A 9,762-nucleotide genomic window follows, 5' to 3' on the forward strand; every position below is an offset into this window, starting at 1 on the left:
GCATTTGACTTCTCAGTCACCACGACAGCTTATCAAACTGCACATAAAAATGGGTAACTGGTGACAATACCTATAATCAGCTTGGCTATAGGTTGCAGTGACATTTATAGCTGCATAACATTGTCCAAGGAAGGGATCTAACTGCTTTACATCCCAAAGAAGAAAAAGTAGTATCCCCCACTGGGATTGCAAATTTAACAACTATTCAGGCAAATGGTTTTCAAAGACATAATTTGAAGTGTACTTTTGCAGCTTACTCATCTATTCTGCAATCTCTTGGGTTAATTGTGCTGGCACCTTCTATACCTTGTACGGTATGTAAAAAGTATCATCAAACAGCTAAGGTATACATATGTGAAGTTTGACTCTGTCCCTGAAAGGCTAAAAAATAATTGAGTCGAAAACCACCATAATGCATTTTGTCTTTGGAAAACAAAGTCTCTGTCACTCAGAGCAGCTAAAGATGAATTAAAATGCAACAACCTGAGATCATTGTTTGTCTCTTCCAGTAGAAAAGGTTGACAGTAACACTTTGTCAATAGCATTTAAGTAAACAAGGTTGGATGGGGCTTTGAGCAATCTGGTCTAGTGGAAATGCCTCCCATGGCAGGGGAATTGGAGTTAGATGGTCTTTAAGGTCCTTTTCAACCCAAACCATTCTCTGATTCTGTGGTTCTATGAAACAGCATAAAAAACTAATCACAGAGTATCAAGAACTATATCTCACCTTTGGAAAAATACGTGGGAATAAAAAGCAGCTGAAAACAAATTAATTTCCTGAAAAAAAAAAATCTTATTTGAACATGCTAAATATCTGACCAAATTGTCCAGCTTCAGTGTCCAGATATAGCAGAGTTGTAAGTGAATTAGACTGATGAACAGAATTGATCAGAGTTCCACTAATACTTTTGCAAATCTGGAAAAATAATTTTCCTAGTTCTTATGGGTTGTTTTAGTGGTTATCTGAACACTGACTTCACAAACCACAAAATGTTCTAATTCTGGCACAAATTATAAGTCTAAGAGATTATATCAGGAGCATGTTTTCATGGTCATATCATGCAAACAGCAACCCACGACAAACATCAAACACTGAGTTGTTGAATTGGCTTGAAAAGAATTGTACAATTATATATAAATGGGAAATGTTTCCAAGTAAATGTTTCGCTTGTTTTTTTGATTTTATTTTTTTTTAAAGCATGAACAACTGAAGAAAATAGAAAATTATTACCAAACAAATCCAACAGACTAATAAAGAGCTTCTAATGTGTTCTTTTAAGATACTTCCTTTTCAAACAGTCTAAGCACCAGTACCCTATATTCCCAAGTAACAGGGTGGCTGATGAGGAAATTATCTTTCATCAAGTATCTGTAGCAAGGCTGGCTGTCCTACAAGGCTAACATGATTAAGTGTCTTATGCTAGTTTCCATCGACAGCAGCATGCAAAGAAGAGACGTCTTTCTAACAGACATCTCAAAGAGCTAACTTTCCACCTGGCCAGCTCCCTCTTGCAGATGTCACACAATACAACACTGGGATCAACTGGAAGTCTCCTAGCTACAGATTTATAGAAGGCATAATGTCACATGTCAGCTCAGAAGGATTTAACCGATTTGTTATATAACCTGACTATGTGTGCTCCATTATTTATTACTTTTTTTTACATATTGGCATAAGTACATTCCAAACACGATGACCATTAGCATATCAGTCACCCTGTTATCAGAGGCTATATAAAAGCTAGTGGAAATACAAAAATAAGTTACAATATATTCAGTTTCTGAGTACATGCCCATAGGCATGAATCAAAAGGTTGCGTTGTGAGTGACAATACAGTGAAAGCCAGCAAAGGAAAGGGCACTTATGGTTCACAACAACAGAAGTTTTTTAAAAACTATTACATTTACATTTAACATTTACATTTTAGAACCCCTTGGCCCTGCCTGTTCCAAAGGAGACGGCAAAACTCCTCACACATGCTACCCACCTCCACTTGTCCTGCCATAACAAGACCTTTGAGCAACCTCTCCTTTTTTCAACTCAATAGAAACCTGACCCTGAGGCCATGAGGGAGCTGCAACACAACCTGCCAGGTTTCCCAGTGTGGCTGTGCCTCTACAAGCTCTGACACAGAGCACTCTACAACTCATCTTGATGAAGACCTAGAAACCCAAATGAGACAGGAGTAATAGATCCTAACTCTAATCACTTTCTACTAGATAATTCCATTTGCCTTGCCTGCCACAGTGACATACCAGGGTACATGTTACATAGAAATTCTTTGAAATAGAGCAAATAATCCACACATACACACATAGGTTCTGAGAAAGGAGAAAAACCTTGAACTAAATCTGTGAGTTCCACCTATGGAAAAGAACTTTCCCAATGTGCCTTGGCCTCACAGTGGTGGCTTTAGGGCCCATTCACACAGCTGAAATCCTTGTAAGAATTTGAGAGCTTGCAACAACCAGACTACTGTCAGGACAGCTACCAAATGATAGAACCTAGGCTAAAGTCCTCCACACCTTGAGACTCAATCCCCACCTGTGGAAAAATGCTGAGATATTAGACAACAGTATTTCACTGACTGAAGGAAAATTTTTAACAAGTACACTTTTGTGTGTCTTTATGTATGTGTGTGCACATGTATAAATTGTTATAGCAACTGTAGTAAATTCTGTTGACTAACTTTATAAGACCCACCTTAAAACTTCTGCTAAATGATACTTATAACTCTTTTGATGTACCAAAACACCCAGGAGCCCATGGCTTTAGAGGTAATAGAAAACAGAAACCAAATTTAATTCCTCTTACACAGGTCACCATGCATTTCTGGATATATTAGGACAGGCCTTGATGTTTTCGTTGACAAAGCATTGTTAACATTACTTTGATATTTCCAATCACTGCCAGAACAATTAGGAGTTAAGGTCAAACACTAAATTAACTTTGTTGAGGAGGCAGAGTACATATCAAGTCTGTGAACTCTGCAAGGCTCAAAGCTCCTGTCTGAAAGTAAGGGTAGAGAAAAATGGCATAGAATAGATTGGAATAAGAAGCTGTATTTCCCTGCCAGGCATTACTTTGAAATTTTGGAAAGCATTGCAACGGGAGGTGTTGGGGAACACCAAAAGTAGCAAGTCTAACATACTGCTCAGGCCACAGAACAAGGAGCCTGGACATTGACATGCTGAAGAGTGAGAAAACATGAGGTAAAGAACCAGGCTCTGCACCACAGCTGACCCTCAGCTGAAACTACTTTTGTCTCCCTGGAAGAGACCCAGCAAGCACACTGTTCAAAGACCTTTAAGAAAAACAAGTAAAAGTGAGAAAAGGGATAGAAAAGATTATGAAAATAAAAGGATATTAATCTTGCTTACACTGAGAGAAAGCAGTCAGTCTCTAAGCTACAGAAATCATTAAATGTACGTTCTTAAAGCTCAGCATTTTCCTCAATGAACATACCTGAAAAGCTTTTAATGGGAAATAGATGGGATCTGGAGGGTGGGAGCCATGTATCAGGACCAAAGTTAACCTCCTTCAACTTGCTTTCCCACAAATGCCGATAAAGTGTAGGGGGGGGGAAGGCTGGGTTTGGTTTTTTTTAATGCCCCCTCCGGGTCATCTGTGGCCTTAAGTATCCATACATGTCTGTATCCTTCTAATATGGAAAAGCAATAGGAACCCCAAAAGTGCTAAACAGAGGTACTTCTTTTTGTATATCAAACTGTGTGCCTGCAGAAGGCACTGGGTAAACACAACGGTGACAACTGTGATAGGGAATTGGTATGTCTCATCACATAGATGGTAGTATGATAAAATAAATACTTATTTTATAATCATAATACAAGCATCATACTTAATTTTCTTACATTAGTAGCATAATGCTGCCAAAATGCTTACTATGTAGCAAGACTCACTGTGCTACATACCTCATAGAGCAGAAAACAAAAGCTCCTGCTTCAATGAGCTTACAATTTAAATATAATACAAGAAATGACGGGCAGATCAAAATAGGTTTGATTAGAAAAGGCTTTCAAAATGTCTCCTGGCTCTTTCTGTGGAAAAGCACAATGCCTTTCTTCCCTTTGCAAGGTTAACATTGAATCACAAGGCGATCTGTGAGAAAGTATCTGGGACCAAGTACCATATTCCATTCACTTGCATGCAACAAAGTTAATTAAATTACACAGGGTTCACTCTGATATAATTGAGAAAATACACTCAGAGATTTTCATTATTGTTTCATTTGTATTCACTAAGGTATAAAGAAGAAAACATAAAGCATTATTTTTCTTAGTTTTGCTCCTGCAACATCCATTTACACAAAGATTAAGAATTTGTTAAAATTATAGAGATTCAAATGACAAGAGTTTTTGAAAGAGATAAAAGAAGAAAGCACTGCTCGCATTCAACCATTAATGAGAGTTTAGGTATTTCCACTTAGCTATTCAAATGATTTAATTTACTGATTGTAAGAGGAAAGGCTTTTCCTGATGTGCAACAGGGGGTGTTTGTAGAGAAATTTTAGAACTATTGGAAATGTAACAGCCAGGGTTTGTTCTCAAAACCTTGTGACATTTTGAAAGTAAGATGTGCATTAAGGAATCAAATCCTTAGCTGTGGGTCTTGGCTACTGACAGAAATATTTTGGCTTTATTTCATCCTGCCTAAGTCCCTTAGAACGACTAGCTTTTAATGCACTTGTTACCTTATTGACAGGGATTTTATGACCTTTCTTAAGTGATTTTTGTTCTACAACTGTCTGATATTTATCCTTCAGGACATATTAATGCTAGTATCATACATGGAAATATTGACTATGAGGCAACACAGACACAATCCTAATGTTTCAAAAACAGAAACCCTGCTTCCTAACTGCATAAAAGCAAGAATTTGTAATAGGCAAAATCACTTACATAGAAAAAAAATAATTCAAAAAGTTGAATGTATACACAAGCAAGAGATCTGCTTTTTATGTACTTTGAAAGTTATTAACATGTATTACTCTGCAATTGGCCTACAGTGTTTTGAGTTTAGGATGCCACTGATGTTGTTAAGAAGATACAGAGTTTCTCAAAGTAACCCTGATACCACAGCTGACATGGGAGGGCACTCCAGTGGGCTGAGTGATGTGGACTTCCTTCCTACAGCTGAACTTAACAGAAATCCTCATCATTACAGCTGGAACTCACTAGCCCCTCCTCAACTGAGAAACCAAAGGCTAACACAAACAGTCTAAACCATCACACAGTCTCTGTATTTGAGCCATTTATTTCATACCAAGGAAGGTGTTTTCACACTACAGAAGAGCTTTGTTCTCTGAAGTACTGAGAAGCTCCTACTCCTGACAAAGTCAAGGGTGATGCTTGAAAATTTATGATCTTAAAGTGTTATAAATTGTGACATTATGAGACGAAGATGAAAAAATATTTCAGACCAATCTGCTTTTACCTATATTTTGCAAATATGAGGCAAACGCACAGAAAGAAAGCTATTACCTCCATGGCTTGGCTATAGACAGGAAAGTCATAATATAGTTGCTTTAAGCTCTGTAAACAGGTTCCAGATGCATGTGTCAGAAAATGGATTCAAGGAACCATTCTTTATCCTCATCCACACAAATGCTCCTTTGTAAAAATATCTAAATAGAAAGGGGGCTGAGTGAGAGCTTTTATTTAGATATATACTAAAGCCTAAAAAATGTCTTGCCTGGAGGACCATAGTATAACTGGAACATTCCATTTCAGAGGAAGAAAAAATAAATACTACATGTGATAAAACCACTATCACCACAGTAACACAGATAAACAAGTCATCTAAAGCTACAAACTAGAAAAGTACTCCTGTCTGAAGCACGTGAGCCTTTCTAATTTGTCTTATCAGATAGCCATGAAAGCCTCATGAAAGTAAAGTACATCTTTTTAGAGACAGCAAAAGAAATCAATTTAACAATAAAATACCTATTGAAAACCAGTGGTCGGATTATCCATTAAGATTAATGTTTTTAGCTTCTCTGGGATGGAAAGGATGAGCTTCTGAAACAGGCTTATTATTTTCAAAGCAACACTTTGGGGCCATTAAGAAAATCAGTGATTTTAATGGTGGAGAAATCTGTTATTTCAAAGAGTATGAAAAGGTCAGAGAAGAAGTATAAGTAGGTGGTAAGAAGACTACTCAGAAACTTTGCTCAATGTTAGTTTTATTTTAGAAAATTTTACATTTTACAACATAAATATCTATTTTATACATTTCAAAACTTATTTTCAACATTTCAAAATTTGAATGTTTAGAAGAAATTGATTTTCTCAAAATATTTGCCATAAAACTTCTGACCTTCTCTTACTGAAGGAAGGAAGAAAGAAAAAAATATAATCCGAAATTCCTGTGACATATAAAATTTCAACTGATTACATAAATTAAGCTTCTTCACCTCATCAACTGCTTAAAGATCTCCTTAATTAAAAACTATTATTTCTCAAGAGGCACTTTACCTATATCAAATGGAAGCATAGAGTTGTGAAGTTCATTAGTATATAGAAAACTAGAAAAACTTCACTTTCAAACAGGAAAGCTGTAAGTATCTGAAAAGCCTGCATGCAGGAAAGTCTGCACTAGAACGAATCGTAAGGGGATTGACTGAACTGAAATAAAAACATATTAATATTTGCATAACATGATACTACATAATAAAATCTGAGCTATTTTGTGGTGGGGAGGAGGGAATACACCTCCCTATTCCTACTCAGGATCAATGTGGACGGTTTTATTATGCATGGTCCTGAGGTCTCTGTTCACCCTTATGCGAGCAGTTTAATACTACTAATTAGCACTATTAGTATATTGTGGGGTTTGTGGAATTTAGTGTCATCCCAGTGTAAGAGAAGACAGTTTTTGGGTGAGGCGATACTGAAGTGTGCCCTGTGGCTGCCTGCCGCCAGGCCCTGGGTGACAGGATGCACTTCATCTGCCATGTCCCTCTGTATTTCACAGTATTTTTATAAGGCAAAGTATATAGCTGGTAACTTAGATAGTTTTCAGGAAGTTTTTCTACTCCTTAGACCAAACAGTGCTTATGAGTAACTTAACAGATACTTCCATCAGATGCAAAACTGCCCAATACGGTATAAAAATAGATTCCTAATCTGCATTTTAGTTTTATTTTAATCAAGATTTCATCCCAGCTTTCTCTCACAAGATCACAGATAGGAAAGAGCAAAACAAGATGTCCCATACCTATATCTGCACCTAAAAATGTTTCAGCAGCTAACCAAATAATAGTATCTTTAAAAACCAGGAACGTATAAGTACATGTAATGGAAACCATTATATCACACAAGACAAGGCAGAAAACTAACATAATATAAATGCAAAACTTAGGGAAGCAGACCAGTATAATGTACATTCTCTGGACAACTTGGGTAGTGAAATGGATGAATCACAGACACAAAAGGAAAAAGCTCTCCGACAAAAGTATCACTGGAAATTATTCTTAGGCAAATATCTTACAAAATGCACATATACCATCATTACAAGAAGTACAGCAATCACTCATCCCTATGTACCAAGAGTTACTTAACACCTGTATGTCGGGGACATACTTCTCTATCTAATGAACATCAGAGAAACCACTTATTCAGCCTTTGTTATTACCTTGTGATTGCTAGTGTTCACCATTAAGGCCATGCATCACTTCACAACCAAACAAAAGCCAAAGTCATCATCATTAAAAAATACTATGTAGCAGAACATCTTACAATTACAATGCAACCAAAAGAACATGAAAAAAACATAGCAATCAAATCACAAACCAGCTTAGAGAAGTACAAAATACTCCCAAGCGATCAGAGACCTAGACTTCTCATGTTTTTAAGAAAGCTTCAACACATCTACTATCTAAATGCACATGCCTGTGTGGGTGTTTGGGCACATAGCTAAGTACTCCAAGTATCAACAACCAAGTAGCTAGATACCTAACTAGAAGAACATCTTCCTTCTTCCCACTACCACCAAAATTGTTTAGCCTCAGTAAATCTGGGACAAAAGTTAAGAACAATTTATAAAAGCTGATCCCTTTCTCCTTCACAGCTGGTGCAACATATGGAATCTTTAAACTAGTGTTTTAAATTAAAATTACCTTCCTCAGGCAAATGCAACAGTCTCATAGGGTTTCAAGCAGAAAGTTCAGCAACATCCCTTAGAAGTTTTGATAAAAGTTTTGTTGTAGCAAGTAAATTACTTTCCTATAGCATTTGATTAAAGTAGAACAGGAAACACCAGAACTCAGAGACTTCTTCTGAAGTGCACGTTACATTCACAGGCATCTCTAGGCTTAAGCATCCAAGATGAAAGACAAAAAAATCTGACACACACTGATTATTCACAGAACAAAAGGAAATACAAACCTTGTAGGTGAGGTGGAGTGCCGTGTTCAACTCTTCTCGGCTACTTGTTCACCCTCTGCACTTCATTTGTCCCACTACCAAATAAATGCTGTCATGTTCTACAGGAAAGTACACATTGTCAGGCTCCCTAGCAATTACAAATGCTGTAGTGTTCTCTGCAATGCATTACAGGTGACCACAATGCTGGTTTTCTCACACAGCAGTATGTTTGAATCAGGTAATACGCAGTCAGGAAAAAAACAAAAAAATCCTTAATAATCTCTTTTTCAACTCAGTTCTATCCAACCCGGTTGGATAGGTTCACTACTTTTTTCTTTTTTGATATGTAAGCTACAAACAAAATCAAAATGCAATAAGGACTTTTCACACATACTATATCAAAATGAAAAAGCAGAATTAATATAATGATTTAGTCATTGATTCATGGATATATATTAATTACAGAGCCACTACATCTCCCAGCTGATAGCTTTGCTAGGAAAAAAGGGGGGGGGGGAAAGTATTTACAACTCATTTTATAATATTTTTCACATCATACTTTAAAAAAATTAGAACCAACAGTTTCCTGCAGTTGCCTTTGGAAATTTTTGATGCCCATAAATCTGTTTGTCAGAAGATCTTTTCCGTTAGTAAAAAAGTTGCCTTTTCTTAAACTGAATAAAACTGATCTTAGCTATAACCCATTCTGTTACATTTACATAAGACCTTTCAGTGACTAATCCTACTCCAATTCATATTTACCTCCTCCTCAAATAATTTCCACCAGGTTTTTATATTTTGTTTCTTTTTAAACTTAGTACTGTTGATTTTTTCTTGCCTACTTCTAGCATCACTTTCTAGCTCCAGTTGAGATGTAATTAAATATGTGGTTGTAAGTCAAGGTGAACTTTGCACAGGAAAAAAAGACAGTAATTTTGCTGTTCTGTCTTATGACACTTCCAAGGAAAACACAGATTTTCCTTGGCTTTTTAAGTTGGTCTATTTCATTACACCTCATATTTATACAGATATTCATAGGCTTTTACAGCAACAGGCCTTCCTAAAAACAGAAATTCAGGTTTTAAATGTGCATTTTGTTACTTGAATAACAAATAACTAACTTTCAGGTTTCTTCTTGTTGCTTAATTTTACTTTTCTCCTCATCTATTTGCAAAGATTCTTATTCTCTCTAGGTTCTTTGTGCAACAGCAAATCACTATCTAAGTTCGGTTGGCTCTACCAAGTTAAAGAAAGCAAAAGAGTAATGGAGCATGAACAATTCTATGTACTGCTCTTCTGAGGCATGACCGCCTGCTAGAGCAGTAGTCATAGCACAGTCTCTAAAATGGACAAAAATGCATGACAAAAAATATTGCA

Source organism: Pezoporus occidentalis, unplaced genomic scaffold (assembly GCF_034315485.1).
Source record: "Pezoporus occidentalis ecotype Australia unplaced genomic scaffold, CSIRO_AGI_Poc_V1 ctg49, whole genome shotgun sequence".
NCBI lineage: Eukaryota > Metazoa > Chordata > Aves > Psittaciformes > Psittacidae > Pezoporus > Pezoporus occidentalis.